The 24,683-nt window shown below is 44.0% G+C and overlaps 1 protein-coding gene across 3 annotated transcripts in view; it reads left to right on the forward strand.

Annotated features, from left to right (window-relative positions):
• Positions 1–24,683, forward strand: part of ADAMTS17 (ADAM metallopeptidase with thrombospondin type 1 motif 17) — a 410,186-nt gene that overhangs the window by 13,153 nt on the left and 372,350 nt on the right. The window lies entirely within an intron of this gene.

Below are 24,683 nucleotides of genomic sequence, written 5' to 3' on the forward strand. Positions count from 1 at the left end.
GTGTCTCCAAATGTACTGAAATCCTGTGAGCAAGAACTTAGCTTTCCTGTGTTTTGAAAGCTATTTTTTTTTAATTGCCCATAAGGCCACTTTCTTTTCCTTTCTATGTGTGTTTATATCAGTGTTTCATGTGTAATTAGCTCTTTGAAAAAAGCATTTGTAGAAAGTACCAAGTATCTCTTTTTGTTACATCTCAATTTTATAGACCAGGAGCAAATTGAGGCTTGAAAAACCTCAGTGGCTTATCGTTGTCAAGTCCAAGGTTGGTGGCAGAGCTACAGTAATTCCTTCCCTGGACACCATGGCCAGAGCATGCTCTTCTTATACAGCGGTCCTCTGACTTGGCTGCAGTGATCAGCGTCAGCTGGGGAACTTCGGAAACAGTGGTTCTCAATGTGTGACCCCTGGGCCAGTAGCACCAGCATCACCAGGGAGCCTGTTAGAACTGTGTGTTCTCATATACCCATCCCCAGCCCAGCCCGAATCAGAAACCATGGCGGTGGGTCCAGGTAAATCTGGTCAAGTTAGGTGTGAGAGCCATTGTTTTAAAAAGTGCTGTGCACTAGCCAGTCCCCACAAATCCTGATCTAATTGGTCTGGTGTGACTTGGGTGTGTTTTTAAAGGTGGTTCTGATGAGCAGTTTGGGCTGAGAACCCAGGGTTCTTGTACTCTGCGGCTCTGTTTGGGCAGCCTGTGGATTACCTGTCGGTGTTTAAGGACTTCTCACGGTGCTAGATCCCTGGCTGGCTGCCTGTCGGTGTCCCTTGATGAAGATGATAGTCTACGGCTTGCGGGTGGTGCTTCTTCCCTTTTGGGTCAGTCTTGGTGAATCATTTTTTTCTCTATCTCCTCTCAAAGTGAATGACTGGTGATCATTCTAAATCTGTGCGTTTTCTGCATTTCTGAAAAATTGTTTCGGAGGCAGAGGTTCTCAGCGCTGGCTGTCCATTGGTATCACGTGGGGCGCCTTAACAACTAGTCACACCCTGGTCCTGCCCCCAGAGAGCCCCTTCTATTGGTCTGGGGTGCAGCCGGGGCATCTGGCGATTTGAAACCTCCCCAGGTGGTTCTAACGTTCAGCTGGCGCTGAGAACTGCTGCCCTCCGACGTTTTAAACATGAGTAATGGCACCTATGGGCCATTGCAAGCGGGGTTTTCTCGGGTGAGGACCACCAAGCAGGGCCACAGAGTAAAACCCAAGAGCAAATATGTTTTATTCCTACTTTTCCTCTGCTCGAGTTGGTGCTCATCAGCTGCTAGTCAGTGACCAGAAACTCGGGGTGCCTGTGGATGGTGTTGTGGAATATTTGTGTGATTACCAGCTGCCATCCTCTTTGGGGTCGTGATACCAAGGATTGCTGACAAAATGATAAATTGTGCTGATATTTGCATTTTTGTCCCTAAGGTTAGTTTGGAGGCACTCTTGAGAGACTGTTTTGCCTTTAATGAAGGAAATAAAATGTGCAAAGCCAGGCTAGGGAGGATGTGATGGAAATTAAGTTGAAACAAGAGTGGTCATGCAAGGCTGCAGAGAGAAATTTCTGAATTTGCCTAAAAAATAATCCTCTTCCCAACCCCCAGATCTCTCATCAACATGCTCTGCCATGCAGGAGCACGTGTTTGTTTAAGGTGATGGCAACTCAGGCTCTGTCTTGGGTAGGAACACAGACTTAGGAGAAAAGTATAGATTTTGCTTCTGGTCCTTCTTGAATTGTGTGAAATAGTAAACTTTGTTGCTGTGTGAAGAAAGACAACAGGCCTTCTAAGAGGCTTAGCTAATAAGCAGTGAATTAGGCCCTATCTAGTTTGGATTAACTTTTAAACACTGGGGGTTTAGAAACTGGAAAAATTAATTTACCAGGATGCCAGCAGAATACATTCTTGAAGTTTCCTGGAAAGATTAATGAGATTAATTCATGATTTCCCATGGGAGCATGTTCTTTATGGCTGAGCACGGCAGTCACCAGTGTCATCGTGCCTTGTCACTGATCTTGTGTTATCCCAACCTTGGACGTGGCCTGGGGGTGGGCAGCTGGCTCAGGCAGGTGAAGAGAAGTCTGATAACTCTCTCCTCCGTGAAGCACTCATTGCTCCGCTGATTGAGTCCAGCTAAGCCACCATGCTAGGGGCAGAGAGGCCGACACAGGGAAGGCCAGCTGGGAGGAATCACTGCCTTCTATTTTGTACCACAGAGGCTGCATTTCCAGCTCAGAGGCTAGAGGCTAAAAGATTCAGGGCTTCCAGAGAGGGGACAGGCAGATCCTATTTCCTTTATAGCTTCTTTTAGGACCTTATAAATTAATTCATAAAATATCACTCCAGCTTGGAACTTGGCATGAAAATATGGAGCCTGTGAGCCTTTTTTCCTTTTCCTTTCTTTTTTTTTTTTGGTGAGCATGAGTATTTGAAAATATTTTTGGCTATTCTTAAACACTAAAATGGTACTTTGGATGTTTTGAAAAGATGCTTGATTTTTTGAGTGTTATTTTGACTCCAAAACTTTTTGTCTGCCTGCTATGCTTATTTTAATTTCTCCATTCAGATTTGGTTTAGAATCTTCCCACTAGCACTTTCATGGTTTTTAAGTAATAATTTGAATCTCTTCTCATTCACTATGGTAGATGTAAACCTGTGGATAGTTGAAGTAGATTGTGAAATAATAAAACTAGTTGTCTGTGAGGCACTGTCAAAATAGGAATCCTGCAGTGTTTTGCTTGGTGGTGGGCTCTTTAGAACACAAACACATCAATGCCATTCTGTGAAGTCACTGATGGCTACTTTATAGTTTGTTTTGTTATGATTATTTTAAAAATAGTACAGTTATTTTATAGTATTGTTTCATTCATTTATAGCATTCTAAAGTTAATTTTAGTGAGTGTTTAGAGGATATCATAATGACTCAGAAATTGTGTATTGCCAATTTATGCAAGAATTTGCATGTGTAATAATACCTGTATATACTCTGTAAAAAAATATTGGTTGGAAATTGTGTTTGTGTTACTTTAGATTCATTTGGTTGGAAATCACAGAAGTCAAACTGGCTTAAACACTAAATGATGTCACTGCCATGGGCCCCTGGAGCTGAGTTAGGAGGCTGGACCTCAGGTCAGCCTTGGCCATGGTGGTTCTGTATCTGGCAGCTTTGTCCTAGCTGGCTTCTCTTCTGGTAATAAAGAGGTCCCTGGGATGAGGAGCTGAACCCTTCTGTTTAATCAGGAGTTTGGGTGGGTTGGCTTGGATCGTGACTTGAATTCCTTCCGGTTCACCCCTGGTTTCAAATGTCTTGCGGCAGGAGTGTTAAGAGCATCACTCAGTCCCCACCTGATAGTGGAGATGTCACTCTGCTTTCCATCCTCTCCTGACTTCCTGTAAGTCAGGTACAAGTCTGGTGGGATAGATTCAGGACACCTCTAATCCAGATTGAGTCCTTCATCCTAGCCCATGTGGTGGATGAGACTTTGGCTGGTTCCTTCTGACTTCACCGAGTCCGTGTCAGATGCCTGTTAACTCCTCACCCCACCTGTGCCCCAGGGGTACTTGGCTGCTGGTCTTTGCTCAGTGGGAAGGGCTCAGTCCCCCTAGCATTTGTCACCTCTAAAGTCATTGGAGACCTCAGGTCTTCAGTGCATGAAGCAAAATATGGTTTTGTCGTTTATCCAGTGGGTTTTGTTTCAGTGGTGGTGATGGTCTTCCATGTTTTTCTGCATCTTCAGTGGGAGAAGAAGCCAAAAGAAATGGAATTAAATTTGTACTTTGTGTTTTTTCATGTTAGTATTTTAAGTATGTACTCATATATAAAATATCAGGTCTGAAAAGAGACCCTGATACTTTAGAATCATTATTCCTGAGAACGAGAAGAAGAGGGATGCTAGAGGCCCACCTCTTGCCTCCCTAGTGTGTGACCCCAGAAGGGTCCCTCGGCATCTCTGTGTCCTGTTAGTGTGCTGGGGCTGCTGGAACACACTGCCATGGACCCAGCAGGGTGAACGGCAGACACTGTTTCCTCACAGTTCTGGATCTAGAGTCCCGAGGTCACGGGGTCAGCAGGGTAGGTTTCCTCTGCAGCCCCTCTCATTAGCTTGTAGGTGGCTGTCTTCTCCCTTTGTCCTGTCGTGGGCTCTTGGTCTATGCGTGTCTGTATCCTGATCTCTAATGTCAGTAACATTGGAGTCCAACCTCATGACCCCATTTTCACTTGATCACCTCTTTAAACACCCTGTCTTCAAACACGGTCACATTCAAAGGTGCTGAGGGTTCGAGTACACAGTTCAGCCCACAGCAGCCTGTTTTCTCATCTGTGATGCTGATATGATGCCAGCCTTGTCTGCTTCTCAGGGTTATTGCTGAAGAACACAGAGGTGAGAAGGTGATGGCACCACTTTCAGCCACATTGGTTGGGGGGATATTCATAAGAACACTTACAAATGCCCAAGAGACAGAAAAACAAACTTGGAGGAAATTGGGAATGGGCTGAACGGAGGGACCCTTCCAATAAGAATAGATATCATAGTTGGCTTGTTCATCATCTATTCATGGTTTTTTCTTGATAAATAAATAGGAAAGGAGCTGTGTAGCCTCAGGCAAGTTTAGAAAAGACTGGGCCACTGGTTTCATCATTTGAAGCGCACTAATATCTACCTCTTGGGGGTTTTGTGTGCTTTAAATGAGATAATGCGTACTTGTCACTTAGCAACTAACAAATATTAGTTGCAGCTGCTGTGGTTATAATTATGATTCCTACCCCCATTCTTTAATATCAGGGGACCACTTCAGTGCCCTTGTTCTGTTTAATAGGGAAAGAAAGAGAAACTCTGTGGAGCACTGAGCTGAAAGCTTAAAGTTCTCATTATTATCTCTCATCCTTGCCTCTTGAGAAAATCTGTAATGCAATGAGAGAATCTTAGTGTTTGTAGACTGAAAGTTACCCCTAGAGGTCATATGTTCTTGTTCTTGTTTATTCGGTCATCACGTGTTCACTGACCCTCTAGACATAGAACATAACTGTGGTGAACATGACACAGCATGGTCCCTCCTCCAGGAAGCTCATAGAGGAGCTAGAAGTAAGTGAAAGTAGCAGGTATAAATTAATTTTAGTTGTAAAATACTTTGTAAAAACTGAAATACTTTTTTAGTTATAAAAATAGGCGGAAAAAAAACACAAAACAAAAACTGAAAGCCCATGTGCTCAGCATTCAGACTTAACCAATGTTAAATTCTGGTCACATCTGCTTCAGAATTTTTTTTTTTTTTTAGAGAAATTCATATTTGTGGGTATGACTTAGTATCCTTCCACTGCACCTCTGTTATCCCCATAGCTTACTGCCTAGAAGAAACCACCATCCTGAGGTTGGTGTGAATCCTTCCTGTCCATGTTTTTTGAACTATTACAGTATTTGTGATATATAGTCATAAACTAGATGTTGTGTTGTTTCGTATGTTTTAAAATTTGCACAAATGGCTTCATACTGTACAGTTTGCTTTTATTATAATAATATTTTTTAGGTTTATCCATGTTAATGCAAATCTAGTTTATTTATTTTAATTGTAGAAAATTGCCTGTTTTTAATTAATCTTTTCAAAACTAGCTTTGGTTTTATGTTTTTCTTCCTTACTACTTTATTTCCATTTTCTTTAATTTCTATCTTTTTAATTTTATTTTACATTCTCTGGATTTAATCCTGTTGCCTTTTTCCTAATTTTTTGAGTAAAATACTTAACTCATTAAGCTTTATCTGTCTTAATTTTTCCTGTATATATTTAAGACTATATGTTTCCCCATAAGCGTACCTTTGACCTGGAGGAGGGCATGGCAACCCCCTCCAGTGTTCTTGCCTGGAGAGTCCCATGGACACAGGGGCCTGGGGGTTATAGTCCATGGGGTCACAGAGAGTCGGACACACTGACAACTGAGCAGCAGCAGCAGCATGCCTCTTGACTGCATACAAATTTTGATATATTTCCAGTATCCAGTCCTAGACATTCTCCAAGATTCAAAATAATTTTCTCCTAGAGGGGCAGTACAGTGTAGATACTTAAGAATTTACAGATAGGTCTACTGGGTTTGAATTCCTGCCTTAAGCCATTTACTGGCTTGAATGACTTTGAGTAGTTTATTTAATCTTTTTGTACCTAAATTTCTTTATTTGTAAAAATGATCAACAGTTGCATGTACTTTATAGAATTATTAAGATGGTTAAATACATTAATGGCACTAATATTCTCTATTGTCTATTATCATTACAGCTTTATATTATTTATAAATTTTTATCATATGTTTTTACCACCATTCAAAAATGAATTTATAGTTCTCTGTTTAGCAGTTAAAAGATGTGGCCCATGTCAAGTTTTCCATTTGGTTCTCTTTTTTGTAATTTTAGGATCTCTACTGAGGTTTCCTATATTTTCATTCATCAAGAGCATATTTTCCTTTAAGTCTTTAGGCATGGTGATAATAGTTGCTTTAAAATTTTTGTCTGCTCTTCTAACAGCTGGATTCTCTTGGGATTTTTTTTTCTCCATTTATTGTCTTTTCTGTTGAAAATGGATCACATCTTCCTGGTTATTCATGTATCAAGTAATTTTGAAATGTGTTCTGGGTGTAAATGTAATGTTTTGAAGTGGATTCTATTCTTCTGGAGTATTTTAGCTGCCAATTTAATACTCTTGGACTCAAACTGCAAAATTTATCTCTAGGGCAGCATCTCAAATCTCAGTTCTGTTTTTTTATCCTTAGCTAAAGTTTCTTCCATGTAGGGATCATTTAGAGATTTTGATGTAACTGATATACAGAATTTTGGGCTCCCTCTTTTTGGAGCTCTCTTTTCTGATATGCCCCACTTAGTTTCTAGTCACCTTTTTGCTCTGAACTCTGCCCTCTGGTTCTTTAGGCCTGAGAGTTGTGGGAAATCTATTGGAGTACAGCGCTGACCTGGAGTTTAGTGCTGATGTGGAGTTTAGTGCTGATGTGGAGTATAGCACTGACCTGGAGTAGAGCAGTGACCTGGAGTATAACTCTGACCTGGAGTATAGCGCTGACCTGGAGTATAACTCTGACCTGGAGTATAGCGCTGACCTGGAGTTTAGTGCTGAGGTGGAGTATAGCGCTGACCTGGAATAGAGCAGTGACCTGGAGTAGAGCAGTGACCTGGAGTATAACTCTGACCTGGAGTATAGCACTGTCCTGGAGTAGAGCACTGACCTGGAGTAGAGCAGTGACCTGGAGTATAACTCTGACCTGGAGTATGGTGCTGACCTGGAGTATATATCGCACTAACTAGGCCCGCGTTCAGTCCCCTGTGCTCTTCTGTTCTTCCAAGCATTGCTGCTGCTGCTAAGTCACTTCAGTCGTGTCCAACTCTGTGCGACCCCATAGATGGCAGCCCACCAGGCTCCCCCGTCCCTGGGATTCTCAGGCAAGAACACTGGAGTGGGTTGCCATTTCCTTCTCCAGTGCATGGAAGTGGAAAGTGAAAGTGAAGTCGCTCAGTCGTGTCTGACTCTTGGCGACCCCATGGACTGCAGCCTACCAGGCTCCTTCATCCATGGGATTTTCCAGACAAGAGTACTGGAGTGGGGTGCCATCGCCTTCTCCGTCCAAGCATTGACTTCCCACCAAAGTCTTCCTGCATTAGCTTACTTTCCAATAATTTAGTCAGTGGAGTTTTTTATTTTTTAAGTTTACAGTTGCTCTCTGTAGGAGGTGTAGGTCTGTTAGAAGCTTGTTGGCCTGCGTTCCATATGATATTGATTCTTTGCTAATGGTTGAGATTTGCATTGTGGTTTAAAACATAGGTATTTTTGTTTTAATAAATGTTTTATATGTAAATTAGAAGAATATGTATTCTTTAATTGTGAACATCATTCTCTATATATTCATTAGTTTAAATTTTTGTGATGACAGAATTATTCATATCATTGTTTTGTCTTGTTTGACTTGTTTTAATCTCATAAAAATCTCATAAGTTGTGGTTTGGCCTATTTAACCTTTTAATTCTATCAATTTTTTCTTTATAAGTTATAAGGCAGTATTGTTGTTGTGTGGCCATATTCCTGGTGAATTATTTCTTCCATTATCATGTAATAGGGCTTTTTAAATCTCTGGTAAAGCTTTTGGCCTTCTTGCTATTTTCATCTAATATTAATATTGCCAGTTAATTTTTATTTTGGTTAATGTTTACATTATTCTTGTTTTTCTTTAGTTTTATTTTCAGTCCTTCTCTATAATGATGTTTTATATGGTTTCCTAAAAGTAATATGTATTTAAAAAAATGTTTTTTAAATGAATTTTAAAAAATGTCCAATTTAGGAACATCTTTATTTTCATTGACAGGGTTAGGATTTTTATGGTGTTACTGATATAATTACATTTATTTCTGTCGTCTTTTGTTTTCCATTTATAATGCCGTGCTTTTTCTTTGCTTCTGTTTCTTTTTGTTGTTGTTTTCTTTCTTTCTGTTGGTTCCACCAGCTTTTCTTTATTCTTTTTTCTTCCACTGGTGTGGAAATTTTATAAAATTTATTTCCTTTTTAGTCGCTTTTACCCTAAAATTAAAAAAGAAATTGTCCTAAGGAAGTCTGAAAGTGTCAGGTATCTTTCATTCATAATACATGAAACTTCAAATGCTTTAGCTTTCATTGTCCTCGTTATTTTTGTCTGTTAATTATATATTTTTTGTCCCCTCTCATTAAATCACAAAAATCATCATAAACTGCCCAGCCTCCATGTCACTGAAGAAAGCTTCTTCCCTGTTATCTGTTTATTCTTCTTCTAGAACCGTGAGCTGATGTGGATCTCCCTAGTCTTCTTTTTATGTATTTGGTCTCTTTATCTCTATATTCTGTATTCTGGGTAATTCTCATTTGTCTCTCAGTTCACCAGTTTACTCTTAAACTGGATCTAATCTCCATTTAGTCCACCTACTGAGTTTTTAATTTTAGCAATTATATTCCGTACATCAAGAAATTATATTCCATTATTTTCCAATTCTATCTGTCATTTTCATAGTGTCTGGTTCTTTCATTATGATTTTTCCTTTCCTTTGTCACTTTGTTTTTTTTAAAGCATAATTATTTTGTCTTTTTTTGAATCATTCCACCTTCTGACTTTCTTGGAGTCCTGATCTTCCTATTTGTTGTGTTTGCTCACTCTCTCACACTGGGCCACATTCTCCTATGTGGATTGTAATCTCACACTGTGAGCTCAATTTAGGCTGATGTATGCTCTCTCAGCCCTCACTACCCCTTCTTCGATGAGAGTGTGCTATGCTGTGGGCTATGGAAGAATCTTCACCAAGTAATGTCACATGTCTTCTTGTCTGATGCCCCAGGACCTTTTCAAAGTACAAACATGATTTCTACTTTAGTGTTTTTCCTTAGGAAATCTATACCATGAGAGTGATGCTTATTGGTGTGTGTGGCACAGGCTGAGGGGTTTGCACTGAGGCTCAGTGACATTCCTCTGGCATTCACAGCTCTACACAGAGGAGTCTTCCTGGTGCTTCCATGTTCTGAGTCATGCCAGGGTCCTGGCCAGATCTTTTCATCTTGCTGTGGCAGAACACACTGGCCCTTCACCCTTTGGGCTGGTATCTGTGCCTGATATCTGCTGGCCTCTCAGAACACTCATTTACTGGTCCAAGTGTGACAGTTCTCTAGGTATTGGCCATCCTTGATGACTGGGACCCCCCAGGGAGGCTGTGGCATCTGAGGCCCTGCTCAGTGGTCCTGCCTGCGCCCCACCCTGGGGGACTGCAAGCACAGATGCCTTCCCGTGGCTCAGAGGACCAACCACCCCACCAGAGCGGGGCAGTCATCCCTACCCCCCTTTCTACTAAGAGTCCTGCCCCTTCTCAAGGGCACCCCTTCGCCAAGTGCTGTTCTTTTAGGGAGCCAAGGTTTCAGACACAGTGGCCAGAGGGCAGCTGTGTCCAGACGTTTTCCACCTTGGGCTCTATAAAGTGCCTTCAGTAAAGGAACGCAGAAGCCATCTGTGGTGATAGCCTAAGAAATATACCGCATTAGTGCCACAGTAAATCAGCGTGCTGAGATCACTCCCTGCTTCTTTCATGGACCGCAAGTACAGACAGTCTCCTTGTTGTCTGAAGAAAGTGCTCAATGGTTTAACCTCAGACTCCATATAGGACAGGTCTTGAGTGTGTTCTCTTAGACCGTAGGAGGCAGCTGTCATGTTCCTGGCACTGTTTCTTGGCGCCCTGTGGCACATCTGATGTGTGCCCGCCCCCTTATCCGGGGGGATCTGGTACAGGTGTCAGCAGTTGGCTGAGCAAGGATCTCCCTGGAAGACCCGACGGTCAGGCTCACCTGCACACACACACACCCGCTTCCCTGGCTGCTGGTGCTCGGGAGGTGGGTAGGGGGATACTTCTGAGATCACCAGCTGTTTCTTAGATCAGTGTCTCCTGGAAGAGCCCACGGGGCACCTTGTGCAGTGTGAGGGTTCAGTCATAATCATTTCTGCATTTGCTGTTGTTTTCCAGACTTAATTCTCATAAACTTTGAGGGGAATTTCTGATCTTGCCATTTGCTTTATATGAACCATGCATTTATCCAAGTCCCTCAGATCTCATGTTTATTTCTTTTGAAGACAAGTGACAGAGAAAATCTTTTGGATTTTCTTTTGGGGTGTTTGGATGGCTAGGGGATGTGCATTAATCATCATTTGGAAAGAATAAAATTATTATTTTTATCATTATTCTTTCCTGAAGCTGTATGACTCCCTGAATTGGGGGCCTGTAAAATGGGTACTGCCTGTCTGGGTGTCCTGGGAATGAACACAGCCCTGGACTGAACCTTGCTGACACTGGGCATGGTCTGACTCTGCCTCCCAGGATGCTGAGGTTCTTACAGTTTGCTAATTTTCTTTTCCCCTGTTTTTCTTCATCTGTAAAAGAGGGCTAGTACTTTTCTCAATATTTCTACTTCACCGGGTTACTGACTTAAATGGGCTAATGCAAATGGTTTTTCATTAAGTAGAAAGTATTACTAGAACATACTGTGTCATCTCTATAGAAAAGGCCCACAGAGTGGGTTCCCTAAAGCCAAACCTGACATGCGGACTTGGGTGCAAGTGATTAGTTTAGGGCAGGGAGGGGTCCCGGGGAGCAAGAGAGAGAGAGACAGGGGAGCACATATGCAGTGGAATCCAGCAGGAAATCCAGGGGGAGGTGAGTGTGTGCCAAGGTTGTTGCTATGGGCAATAGGGGGGCTGTGTTGCCACAGCAGGAACTCTGGGAAGCATGGAGAGTTGTAGAGCTGTCCTGAAGATGTGGATGGTGGGTTGCTGGAGTGTCTTCAGTGGTTCCTGTCTCCTTATGCTCTTGCATGGGCCGAGGGAGCTTCTAGGGCTGAGAGCCTCCAAAAAAGAAAGGCGAGGTTCCTATGCTTGGGGAAGGCACGTGCCTTGGGGCAGGAGCCACTACAGGGAGGCACAGAAGGAAAAGAGGACCCTGCAGGAGTCCCGGCTGGGAGACGGCGCCTAGCAGTAGGGACCCCTGGCCTTTAAAAGCGTTAACATGTCAATACACAGCAAAACCACTACAATATTGTAAAGTAATCAGCCTCCAATTAAAATAAATAAATTAAAAAAATAAAAATGTTAACAATTTAAGAAAACTTGTTACCTTCTAAAAATTCCTGTATATTCAGTTAGAAAAATTCTTCCTGTGTGAACAATAAATTGACCTATGATAAGTCGCTTCTTCCATCCTTATGTCATTTTTAAAAATTTAGTCATTCAGCAAAAATAGCTCTGAGATCTCTAAAGGAGTGAATAGGGCACTGGAGACATAGGCCTCCTGGGAGCTTGGTGAGGGCCATCTGGAAGGGAACTGTAGCCTGGGGGACCCACCTGTGCTCTTGTGGTTCCCTCCGGAGGCTCTGCTTTCTGGGCTGGTGGCTGGAGAATCAGGAGAAATGGGTAAACCAGGCCTGGAGGCAGGGTTTGAATGAATCTTTATGTAAATATTAATTTTATTCTCTGTGCTCAGTGACTCTGTGCGTGTGTTTTCTCTAAATTGGCTTGATTATGTTTGTATTTAAACTTGTAATATGCCCTGTTACTCACAACAGTGCTTTACTTACTCGGCCAGTGTTTATCTGACGCTGACTGTGTTTCAGGGCCGGTCCCAGGCCTGGGGCATTCTGTAGTAAACAAGAGATACGAGTCCCTGTTCTTAGGGAGTCAGGGAGCCCACGCTCCAGGGGATGGTTGAAAGCTGATTGCCAGTCTCATTCTGGATGGGGCCTAGGGAAGTAGGTCCCCAGTCCCATGACCGTCCCTTTCTCCCTTGCCTACCCTACCTATGAGGAGCCCAGATCGGAAGGACCTTCTGATTCCCAGTGGAATTTGCTGGGCTGGGTGGAGAGAGAAAAGATTGACGACTGTGACTCTGCAGCCTGAGCAGAGATGACGAAACACGGGATGGGAGTTCTGAGTAGCACCCCGCCTCTGCACTGGCGGCTGGGTGCGAGGGCAGACGTCTCACTTCCCACACTGCCTGCCACGCGCTGGCCTGCGGTGCGGCCTCTAATGTTCTTACAGTTCTCTGCTTTCCGTTTTTCTGTGGGAACAGAAGGACTCAGTGGGGCTGGGGTGTCGCCCTCAGACCTCCAGTGGAACACTGGAGCGTGTTCATGGTGTATCTTCCAGTATCCTGCAAGCACTGCAGCAGGGACCCCTCGCTCCTGGCTTCCCTGCTTCCCTTCCTCCTCTGCCTCCAGATGCGAACACTTTCCAAGGTGCACGTGTGGTCGCTCCTGCCCTTTTTTTCCCCTTCTCTTGGGGTCCTCATCTGGTTCTTTCCTGGAGCAGTACCCCCTTGCTGTTTGTCTCGAGCCCCTCATCCTTCTGGGTTCTGTCTGCAGTGGCCAGCTGGGTTGGCCGCCCACTCCGCAGAACGCAATGTTTCTGAACCAAACCCTTGTCTGACCATGCCTGCCTCCACCAGCCCAATACCAGTGTCCTGACCCATTTTTTTTCCAGTTGCCCAGACTCAGAATTACCTGTTTGCTGTCTTATCCTTGTATGCTTAGTTTATATCCCCCATCTTTTTGTTGGCTTCTTATTTTGCTATCACTGCAAAGGCCTTTGTTAGTCCCCAAATTACCACTTGTTAACATTTCCCCCTGCTCACTCTGGAGTCTGCTTTCTCACTTTCTTCCTCCCCACCTTCCTTCCAAACTCCCCAACCCTCTCTCCTTCCACACACACTTATTTCTTCTGAAGTGTTTGAGAGTAATTTGCAGATATCATAGTCCTATGTATCTATATCTATATATGTATATAAATACATATGTATTTATAGAATGTGTCTGTAAATACATTCATTTATATTTTCTAAGGACTTACTAACCATCATATGTTTATCAAATTTAGGATATGAAACATTGATACAATACTATTGTCAAGTGAACCATCCATATTTAAGTTTTGCAAGTAGTCCCATGAATGTCTTCTGTAGCTTTCTTTTCTTGGTCCAGATGCTAATCTATTGATAGAACCACACGTTACATTTAGTTATCACATCTCCTTGATCTCCCCCAGTCTGGGTCAGTTACTTAGAATTTTTCTTTATAGCCATCACATTTCTTCAAAAATACAATTACAGTCTAGTTATTTTGGAGGAAACCTCTACTTTTGGTTTTGTGTGCTGTTTCTTCACGAGTGAACTTAGGCTGTTCATTTTTGGCGAGAATACCGCAAACGGACTGTTGTGTTCTTCTCGGTGTATCTTACCAGGAGGCTCGTGCCACCAGTTTGTGTCATAGTGGGGATGTCAGATTTTATTACTTGGCTCAGGTTGTAATCACTATTTTATCTGCTTCAAGTCATTATCTTCTTGTATGTAATTAGTGAGTTATTTGTGGGATATTTTGAGCTTATAAAAATATCTTGTTCTTCTTTAAACTTTCCCTCACTAGTTTTAGTGTCTCTTAATTCTTGGCAGACTCAGTTTTGATTGTGATGGCTTCACAATGGTGCATTTCTAGCTCCATTACTTTCTTCCCATTTCTAATTGGTGCCCTCCTGCAAGGACAGCTTTCTCTCCCCACCCCCCCTTTGTTTATTTATATCTGTGTGGACTTGTAGATCCTTATTTTACTCCATGGGTATTAATTTATTTACCTGTTTCTTTTGATACACAAGTGATCTCAGATTTGGCCTTTGTGAGAGTAACTGTTAAAATTAGATATGGGTTTTAGATTTTCTAAAGGCTTTTGCAGACCTTTAGGGGGAGGTCATGCATGTGATTGTTCTTTTTAAACAGATTAATATCGGGTGTTATGTAAATGGATTCCAATTATTATACCAACCTTGAATTCCTGGTATTTGTCTCACTTGGTTGTAATGCATTATTTCCTTAAAGTGATTTTACAGACTATTTGCTAATATTTTATTCAGCCTTTCTGCACCCGTATTTATACCTGACAGTGCTCTATAGTTTTCTTTTGTGTATGGGCTCACTTATCAAAATTATACTAGTTTTTTAAAAAGGGTGGACGTTTTCCTTTGTTTTCAGTGCTCTGGAATAATTTATGAATCATTGAGGCTGTCTGGTTTATGAAGGTTTGGTAGAATCCCTTGTGAAATCATCTTAGTCTGATTTTGTGTGTGTGTCTGTAGTTTCTTTATAACTTACTGTTTCTTCTATAAAAATTAGCCTAAGTTTTATATTACTAATGGGATCAATTTTGGTGAATTGTATTATTCTAGCAGATTTCGTCTAGATTTTCAAATTTAAGTCCCCTATTACTTGACCTATTAAATATTTAGTGTGGATTATAGTAGACTGCAAGTTTCTAGGTCACAGGCCTTGGGTATATTAAAGTTATATTTGGCTTATGGAATGACCTTTTTGTTGCCTTTTACTGCTGTTGAAAATCCATTTTGTTTTTGGAGGCCCAACCTATATGTCACCTCATCCAGGAAGTCCACCCTGATTGCCTTGCCTACTTTCTGGAGTCTCAAGGTCCTATGTCACATTTATCTCTCTCTGCTGTTTGTTGTCATTATGTCTGGGTGGAAGGCAAGAGTTTCCTATCACCGCTATAAAAAATTACCACAAAAACTTAGTGACTTAGAACAACGCAAATGTATTATTAATATCTCACAATCCTGGAGGTCAGAAGTCTGAAATTGGTTTTACTGGCTAGAGTCAAGATGTCAGCAGGCCTTCATTCCTCCTGGAGGCTCTAGGGGAGAGTCTGTTTCCTTGCGTTTTCCAGCTTCTCAAGGCCGCCTGTATTCCTTGGCTCTCAGCCCCTGCCTCCATCTTCAAAGCCTGCCATGGACAGTGGAGACTTTCTCACGCTGACAGTTCTCTTCTCTAGTCACATCTCTCTCTGCCTCCCTGGGATAAGGACACGTGTGCCTGCATCAGGCCCACCTCACTCATCCAGGGTGTCCCCGTCTCAAGATCCTTAATGTAATCACATCTGCTAAGCCCTTTTACGGTGTAAGTTAACACGCTCCTGTGTTCAGGGGATTAGGATGTGGGCATTGTTGGGGGACCACTCTCAAACTTATCACATTAATTATTATATTTCCAATGTTTCCTGTAAACATATATCATAAATATGTTTCTCTCATAGGGCTAAGCATTGCAGTCACAGCCACTGTTCAATAATTATTTTTCCTCCTTCAGTTATGTTTCAGACATGTTCTGTATCAGAACACAGAAAAATTCACTGTAGACCTCTTCCTTGATAATCCCATTGCTTGACTGAGAGAGATAGTCTAAAACTGAACCCCCGAGACCAGAAACGAAAGGCCGCTGCGCTATTTTTTGTACGTGTGTCTGAGTCCTCTCCCCATGCGGTCCCACCAGGCCGGGGAACTGGAGGAGAAGCGGAGCTGTCTCTTCCCGGCTCTCTCCTGCGCTCTTATGCAACACACACCCGCCCTACTTTAGTAACTCAAAGCAGAGGAGGCCTCCAGCTTAAATAGGAAAATCTGCCTTCAGCGGCAGATGGACCAAGAATGCATAGTTTATTATTTAAAGTCCACGCTGGCTGGGGCTGTCCAGGTGGCTCAAGGAAGCTCCTGGCAGCTGGTCCAAGCCCGGGGCTGGAGGAGGGCCGGTGGCCCTCCAGAGGCCAGGGCCGGGAGGCCGGGCGCTGACTTGGTGTTCCAGGGCTGCGGGGGTGGAGAGTGCGGCCCTTGCCAGCTCCCACAGAAGTGTCTGATTTTTGAATCAGCAGCCTTCCTGTTCCCTCCAAGGGAGAGAGCCGGGGAACGTGTGACCGAGCAGAGGAGCGAGCCGGCTTCCCTCCCAGCAGGAGGACGCGGGCCAGGAAGTCCAACACCGAGAAAGGGAAGGGGAACAGACACTCTGTTTGGAGTGACTGCTCAGTTTCTTTTAAGAAATGACTTTTACGGTTGCATTTTTCCCCCTCTGCCGAAAGGTCTAGCCTTCTTTCAGTGTACTACTTTCTCATGGAAAAGCCCGGCAAAAAAAAAAAAAAAGCCTGCTGCCCAGTTTTCTTGGGTGTTTTCCAGCCGTGAATGCAGCGGGTTCATTTTGCACAGTCTTCTTTCAAAGCATCGGGCGATTTCTTGTGCACGACCAGACAGGGAATGCGCTGGCTGGAGCCGCCGTGGGGTTGCATAAACTGCCTTCAGGCTGAAGGAGCGCGTACCTTTCTCAATCCATTAGCAAGTCATAGATCAAACTCCCCGTCACTGGGTTTGGACAGAGCTGGACAGTGAACCGGAGGGGAAAAGCCCGAGAAAGCTGCGAGTGTTCCCGCCCAGTTGAGCAGAAAATAGCAGGCATCATTGGTGGTCGGTGATGGTGGTGTGAATGCAATCTGGGGCCAGCTGGGAGGGGCCAAGCCCCTCAGAGAGGCTTTGCCTACGTGTGGTATGGGTCCCCATGCTCAGAGATGCTTAGGTCTGGGGGAGGGAGAAGGGGCTTTTCTTCTCTCCAAAGAGAAAGCCACTGTTTAGAGACAGAGCTTATAGGCCTCCCATGGATCCCTTAGGCAGTCTGCACTTGGCTTTATGGGCCCTTGAGAAGGGAATGAGCATTCTCTGCATCACCTTTTTTTTTTTTTTTTGATGTTTTGGCTGCACTGCGTGGCATGTGGGATCTTAGTTCCCTGAGCAGGAATCCCTGCAATCCCCTGCATTGGAAGGGCAGAGTCCTAACCACTTGACCACCAGGGAAGTCCCCTGTGTCCACATTGGAAGAAGTCCAACTTTCTCCAAATAGACCGTCATCCATCCCTGGCGAAGGATGGCTGGGGTTTTCTGACTCTGCTTTTAGGGCAGTTTTGGTTCCCTTGACCATCTCTCGTTTTCTGACCTTGACGTGTACGGAGGTACCTCTTCCTTGCGTGTGGCTCACTGCTGATGTTGGGAGCTCCGAGCACCTGGGTTTCATGCCTGCTCTGTCCTGGAGGGCATCACTGAGTCCCAGATGGACTGTGGGTCTTCTTTCGGAGCAGCAGTTAATCATTTTATTGGGGTGAAATTCTTCAGAGCAGCATGGAGGCAGAGACCTTCAATTAATGTTCAGGGCCTCTTTGGCTGGTCTCTGGGCTTAAAAACTGCCTTCTTCAGTATAAATATGCATCTCCTGGAGGTGAAAGATGTCTTACTGTTCCAGTGACGTGAGCATCCATGTTCCAAGCCCTTGGGGGACATGTATCCCTTGCCAGTAGCTGCAGGGTTCTCTCCCCCGAGCCTGCGCCTCATAGGTCTTTGCGTCCCTGCACGTCCCGTGTGAAGATGAAAGCCTTTCACTGTGTCACTGACTCCAAGGGTCAGTGCAGGTACCTGGCTCTCCAGTTTTAATGGCACACCAGCTCAGGAGGCACTTGAAAAGTGAAGTTGCTCAGTCGTGTCCAACTCTGCGACCCCGTGGACTACACCTCCTCCGTCCATGGGATTCTCCAGGCAAGAGTACTGGAGTGGGTTGCCATTCCCTTCTCCAGGGGATCTTCTGGACCCAGGGATCGAACCCGGGTCTCCCACCTTGCAGGTAGAGGTTTACCATCTGCACCACCAGGGGAGCCACCAGGATACACTTAGGCAGTCCATTCCAGCACCTGTCTAAAGATGCTGAAGAGCATTTCCCCTTCCTCCGTGTTCACATCACCCCAGGCTCGGTGGTGGGTGGTGGGGGAGTGTGGAGAAGGAACTCCAGCAAATGGCTGAGCCCCACAGACTCCAGGCACCCTGGCCCAGGGTGCGCTGGCGGGGCCCAGGGCTCTGAGTGCCTGGGGGGAGGGCTAGGGGCTCACCAGGGAGTGGCTGCTGCTGCTAAGTCGCTTCAGTCGTGTCCAACTCTGTGCAACCCCATAGATGGCAGGCCACCAGGCTCCCCCATCCCTGGGATTCTCCAGGCAAGAATACTGGAATGGGTTGCCATTTCCTTCTCCAATGCATAAAAGTGAAAAGTGAAAGTGAAGTCGCTCAGTCGTATCCGACTCTTAGCAACCCCATGGACTGCAGCCTACCAGACTCCTCCATCCATGGGATTCTCCAGGCAAGAGTACTGGAGTAGGGTGCCATTGCTTTCTCCCACCAGGGAGTGGGGTGGGCCCTAAACATGGATGGACGCCAGTAGGTTTATAGGGCAGATTACCCAAAGAAGGGGGCAACTCACACTATGTGGCGCCTGCCTATCCCCTGGGCTCAGTGACCTCGGTAGCACAGAAAGGACACCCAGTGGCCAGGGTAGTGAGGGCAAAGCCCAGAGCCCTGCCCTGGGGCCTGGCTCAGAATGCACACACACCGTATGATCTTGAGCGGATGCCTGACCCCAGACATGTGTCTCCGCCAGAGATTGTCACGAGGCGGAGGCCAGCCACATCGTGGTCACTGGCGGACAGCATGGGGGCAGCTGGTGCGGGAGCAGTCCTGCTGGTGGGCAGCTTGCAGCCTCGGTGGAAGACGGGCGTCATGTGATGACAGACGTCCCTGCTTGGGGCATCTGCATTGTGAAAACTCAGTGTTGCCCAGCAGAATACCGTGCCTGTTGTAGAGGCCAGGAAATTGCTAGGTTTGGGGACACCGAGACTTGGCATGAGACTGGAGCAGAGAGTCACAGCCCTGACCCCAGTGTGGCTTCCTCGTCTTGTCTGACAAGGAGGCTGAGCACCAAAGGGCTGTGTGCCAGCTGCTGGGCGGGTGAGGCTCGTCCTTGCATCCCGGGGCGGTGTGTCCTCTGCCCTGTGCGGCTGCAGTGGGCACCCTGCGCTGCAGCCTCCCGTGGAGGGAGTCAGCTGGGAGGGGGGCAGTGCAGCGCTGGGGAGCTCAGCCAGGGTTCTGTTTTCCTTTCCCAGGAATTTTTTTTCTTTCCTTCCTGATTCCAGTGCTGACAGTACAGACATCTTGAAGATATTCCAGTTTCAACCATATTAAAGAGTAGTTACTTGGAGTTCTGATACACTAGTAACTACCTAAAAAGGGAAAGTATTTAACAATAGCAAGAAAAGAAGGAAGCTGTTGAAGTTGCAGTGAGAGTACTACGCTGATTTACTGAGTGCTAGTGTGAATGACGTGGGCACTTTCTTCAGGAGGCCGAGGCTTTGAGCGGCACTGAACGATGGCGTTTGGCCACGCGCTTTGTCTTTGGGGAGTCTGAGATTTGCAGCTGTCATCTTCTGCTTTTTTCCCTCCCAGTCGTCTGTGACAAGCAGCCTGTAACAGCCTGTGTTCCAGACAAGTGAACATCATTTCTGGCTGCCAGAGAAAATAAAAGGTTTTAAAATAACTTTTTGACAGGGCTCTACTATAATACATTTTGTGGGGTGTGTGTGTGTGTGTGTGTGAATTGTCTTTGTATGGAGAGAAAAAAAAACAGAGATTGTTCTCTTCCAGGGTATAATGTTTTTGGTAATACATAGCACTGATAAGTTGTTTAAAAAGTGAGATTTTTGCAAAGTGAACCAAATTTTAAATTAAGTACATGAACTTATCATTTTAAGGAAATCTGGAATGAATCCTATAAAGGAGAGACGTTTTTGGCAGGATGCAGACCAACTTCTCAGAATGTACTTCTTGGTTGCTTCTGTATTTATTATCAGTTCAGTTCAGTCGCTCAGTTGTGTCCGACTCTTTGCAACCCCATGGACTGCAGTGCGCCAGGCCTCCCTATATTTATTCTATAAGAGCCTAACTGCTTACCCAGGTCAGATTTGTGGTTACCGGGCCTTTTTAGCAGGGCATCCCTGTATGTGATCAAGACCGTTACCCAGGAGTGCCCGGCTGGGTGCCAGGTTTAATCAGTAAAAGAATTTTGTCTCCTGTGAAAAGTCTATCAGGTTATATGAGCCTCAGCCACGACGGACCCAGGATTTTTCAAGTAATGTAGGCGGGGCACTGTTCCTTTCTGCTCCCATCGCTCGCCTCTGTTTGCCTCTAGCTTGGTTTAGTTTTCAGGCTGGTCCCTGCCAATAAGAAAGGTGGCTCCTGGCCTCTGCAGCTCACATGGTTCCTGGGGTCCAGGAACTCAATCACATCGGACTTCATAAGATGACTCGCAGGGTCCTGCTTGCATCGCATGCCCTGGACCAGTCACTGTATCTCAAGAGCGGCATTCTCTCTTCTCACGTAACATGGTCAGCATGTGGCAGTAGAGGGGGGCTGCTCATAGAAGACCCGTCAGTTTTGTGGGGTCCCAAATGGCAAGTGGCAGGGAGATGTTCTGCTGTCATGATGGGGTGGAGCTACGGATGCCCCTAAGGTGGTATACATTACTGTTAATCTCTGCCTTTGTCTCCTGAGTGGACTCCTGAGGGGGCCTTTGCCCCGGGGTGTCTGTAAAGTGCTCAGTCCCTGACTGTCCTCCCTGAGCTGCCTTCTCCATTCTCCTGAGGAATGAAGTCCTGTTCAAGCAGTGGACTGTGCTTAGGTGACTGTGGAGCAGGGTGCTGTAAAAGGGCCCACGCCCTTGTAGGATGCCCAGGTTGGCTCAGGTAGTGTAGGTAGGTGTTTTGGACTTTGGAAGTGTGACAGGACTTATGAGTTTCTACTTAGCTCAGCATGGGGGGAAAAACAGCAAATTACTGCTTTTACCCCAGGATCAGTTACTATTGCTGTGTACTGAATTACCTCCAAGGCTTAGTGGCTTCAAACTGCCATTTTATTTATTTGTGTTTTGAACTGCAAACACGTTTATTCTCTCCTGACTGAACAGCAGCCATAATAGCAGACCCACACTGTATTCTCTGCTCTCGTGGTTGCCCCAGTGGATACAGCTGTAATGCAGCCTTACCATAATGCAGCCATAACGTAGCCTCAGCGGCTTTTTCAGGTGGAGCTTAATATGTTTACAGGACAAAAGCAGCCCATGGCCAAGCGAGTACCTCGTGACGTGCATGTGCAGTACTATACGTGATCTCAGCTGTTACATGATCATGGAAAATCGTGGAAGACGGATTGCATGCAGATTGTGAGGCGGGAGACCCTGGAGTGTGGAATGTAGGCAAAGAGCAAATTAGCCAACAAGGCTGTGGTCAGGCTGTCTTAGCCCACGCCCTCTCACTCTCACCCCATGGTTTGTAAATAATGAAACGCCATGTTAATACGCTCACAGATTCTGTGGGTGAGGAGTTCAGACAGAGCAGGGAGGAGCTAGCTTGTATCTGCTCCGAAGTGTCCAAGTGTCACCTGGGAAGACCTGAGGTCTGGGGACTAGGGTGATCTGGAAATGCCTCCATGCACGTGCCTGGCCCTGGGGTGAATGACCTGAAGGTAGAACTACCAACTGCTAGTTTGTACACATATCAACAGTCTGTTCCTTCGTATTGCTGAGTAGTATTCCATCACATGGATGATACCGGTCGTGTATCCATTCGCCTGTTGATCATTGGGTTGTCTCCAGTTTTTGGCTATACCAAGTAAAGTCACTGTGAATATTTAAGTCTTTTTATGGACTTAAAATCCTGGATAAATATGTAATTGAGGATTGGCTGGGTCATAAAATAGGTATATGTTTATTTTTTATAGGAACTACCAAATCCCATTTCAGAGTAGTTGTACCTACCATGTTATATCCCCATCAGTGCTATATGAGAATTCCAATATCTGCAACACTTGGAATGGTTGTTCAGTCACTCAGTCCTGTCTAACTCTTTGCAACTCCATGGACTCAGAATGCCAGCCTTCCCTGTCCATCACCAACTCCCAGAGGTTGCTCAAACTCATGTCCATTGAGTCAGTGATGCCATCCAACCATCTCATCCTCTGTTGTCCCCTTCTCCTCCTACCTTCAATCTTTCCCAGCAGCAGGGTCTTTTCCAATGAATCAGGTCTTCTCATCAGATGGCCAAAGTATTGGAGTTTCAGCTTCAACATCAGTCCTTCCAATGAATATTCAGGACTGATTTCCTTTAGGATGGACTGGTTGGATCTCCTTGCAGACCAAGGGACTCTCAAGAGTCTTCTCCAACACCACAGTTCAAAAGCATCAATTTTCCACCGCTCAGCTTTCTTTATAGTCCAACTCTCACATCCATACACTACTGGAAAAACTGTAGCTTTGACTAGTCTGACCTTTGTTGGCAAAGTTATATCTCTGCTTTTTAATATGCTGTCTAGGTTGGTCATAGCTTTTCTTCCAAGAAGCAAGTGTCTCTTAATTTCATGGCTGCAGTCACCATCTGCAGTGATTTTGGAGCCCAAGAAAATAAAGTTTCTCACTGTTTTCATTGTTTCCCCATCTATTTGCCATGAATTATTAATTCAAACTCTTTACATATAATAAGTCCATTCAGGGTGTTTTTTTTTTTCCCCTTGGGTAAGTTTTTATAATTGTGTCTCTTTAGGAGCTTGTTCATTTTATCTATGTTATCTAATTGGTTGGCATGTGTTGTTCATAGTATTCCTTTATAATCTTTTGTATTTCTATAAGGTGAGTGGTAATATTCCATCATTCATACGTGAGTCTTTTTTTTTTCTTCTCTGTTGGCCAGTGTAGCTAAATGTTGTTAATTTTATTGATCTTTTTAAGGAAGCAAATATTGGTTTAGTTGATTCTTTTATTTTTCTACTGTTCATTTCTTTAATTTTTTTCTCTAGTTTTTATTTTCTTCCTTCTTCTTTGGGCTTCTCTTGTGGCTCAGCTGGTAAAGAATCCGCCTGCAATGCAGGAGACCTGGGTTCGATCCCTGGGTTGGGAAGATCCCCTGGAGAAGAGACAGTCTACCCACTCCAGGATTCTGGCCTGGAGAATTCCATGCTATGGTCCATGGGGTTGCAAAGAATCAGAAAAATATTTTTTCTCTAATTTTTATTTTCTTCCTTCTTCAGATTTTGTTTGCTCTGCCTTTTTCTTCTTAAATGTCTTGAGATGAAAGGTTAAGTTATTGATTTGATGTCTCTATCTTCGTTCATTTGTCTGTTTCTTCCTTCAGTTTTGTTGTTGTTCTTTTACCTTGTATATTACGGGGTCCTGTCAGATGCACGTAAGTTTAAAATTATTTCATGTTTCTGATGAATGGGCTATTTTTTGTCATTAATAACATTTACTATCTCCAGTAACATTTTATGTTTTAATGTCTAAGTTGTCAGATGTAAATATAGCCACTCCAGCTTTCTTATAATTGCTTTTTGCTTCATGTGTCTTTTCCATTCCTTTACTTTCAACCTATTTGTATCACTGAAGGTAAAGTATGTCTGTTGTCGACAGCATATGATTGGGTTTTAAAAATCTATTCTGCCAATCTCAGTTGGTTAATCCACTCACATCTAATATTGATATAGTTGCATTTATGTCTGCCGTTTAAAATTTTGTTTTCTGTATATTATTTGTTCCTCTATACCTAGTTTTCTGCTTTGTGTTTTTAATTAATGAGTATTTTCAACATAACATGATAATGCTTTTAATTATTATGTCACAATTTCTTGAAGCGTGCTGCGATTCATGGGGTCGCAAAGAGTCAGACACGACTGAGTGACTGATCTGATCTGATCTGATAGCTTTATTCTCTTTCTCCTTTAGTGAACAATTATTGTTTATAAATGTATAAATATATTTTATATTTATATACATATCACAAACCCAGCAATGTATTGTTCTTAGTATAACTTATCTTAATTTGTACAATTCTCTATGTAATAATTCTCTTTTTGTGTTTTAAAGAAACTGAGAAAGGAAAATTGAGCACATCTATAGCTTGTTGTAACTGTTCCTTTTCACCATTTCTTATTCTCTTCACTTTTTCCTGTGGATTTGAGTTAGTATCTGGTATCAATTTCCTACCCCATGACAGCATTGCTCACACCTATCTCTTTTTGTGTTTTTATGATCAAACATATTATATTTCTCTATGTGAAAGTCCTGACAATACAACTGTGTAAATAATGTTTTATACAATTTTATTTTAAATTTTATTTTATTTTTAAACTTTACAATATTGTATTGGTTTTGCCAAACATCGAAATGAATTCGCCACAGGTGTACATGTGTTCCCCATCCTGAACCCTCCTCGCTCCTCCCTCCCCATACCGTCCCTCTGGGTCTTCCCAGTGCACCAGCCCCAAGCATCCAGTATCGTGCATCAAACCTGGACTGGCAACTCGTTCTATATATGATATTATACGTATTTCAATTCCATTCTCCCAAATCATCCCACCCTCTCCCTCTCCCACAGAGTCCAAAAGACTGTTCTATACATCAGTGTCTCTTTTGCTGTCTCGTATGCAGGGTTATTG

The sequence above is a fragment of the Bos taurus genome, chromosome 21 (assembly GCF_002263795.3).
Source record: "Bos taurus isolate L1 Dominette 01449 registration number 42190680 breed Hereford chromosome 21, ARS-UCD2.0, whole genome shotgun sequence".
Taxonomy (NCBI): domain Eukaryota; kingdom Metazoa; phylum Chordata; class Mammalia; order Artiodactyla; family Bovidae; genus Bos; species Bos taurus.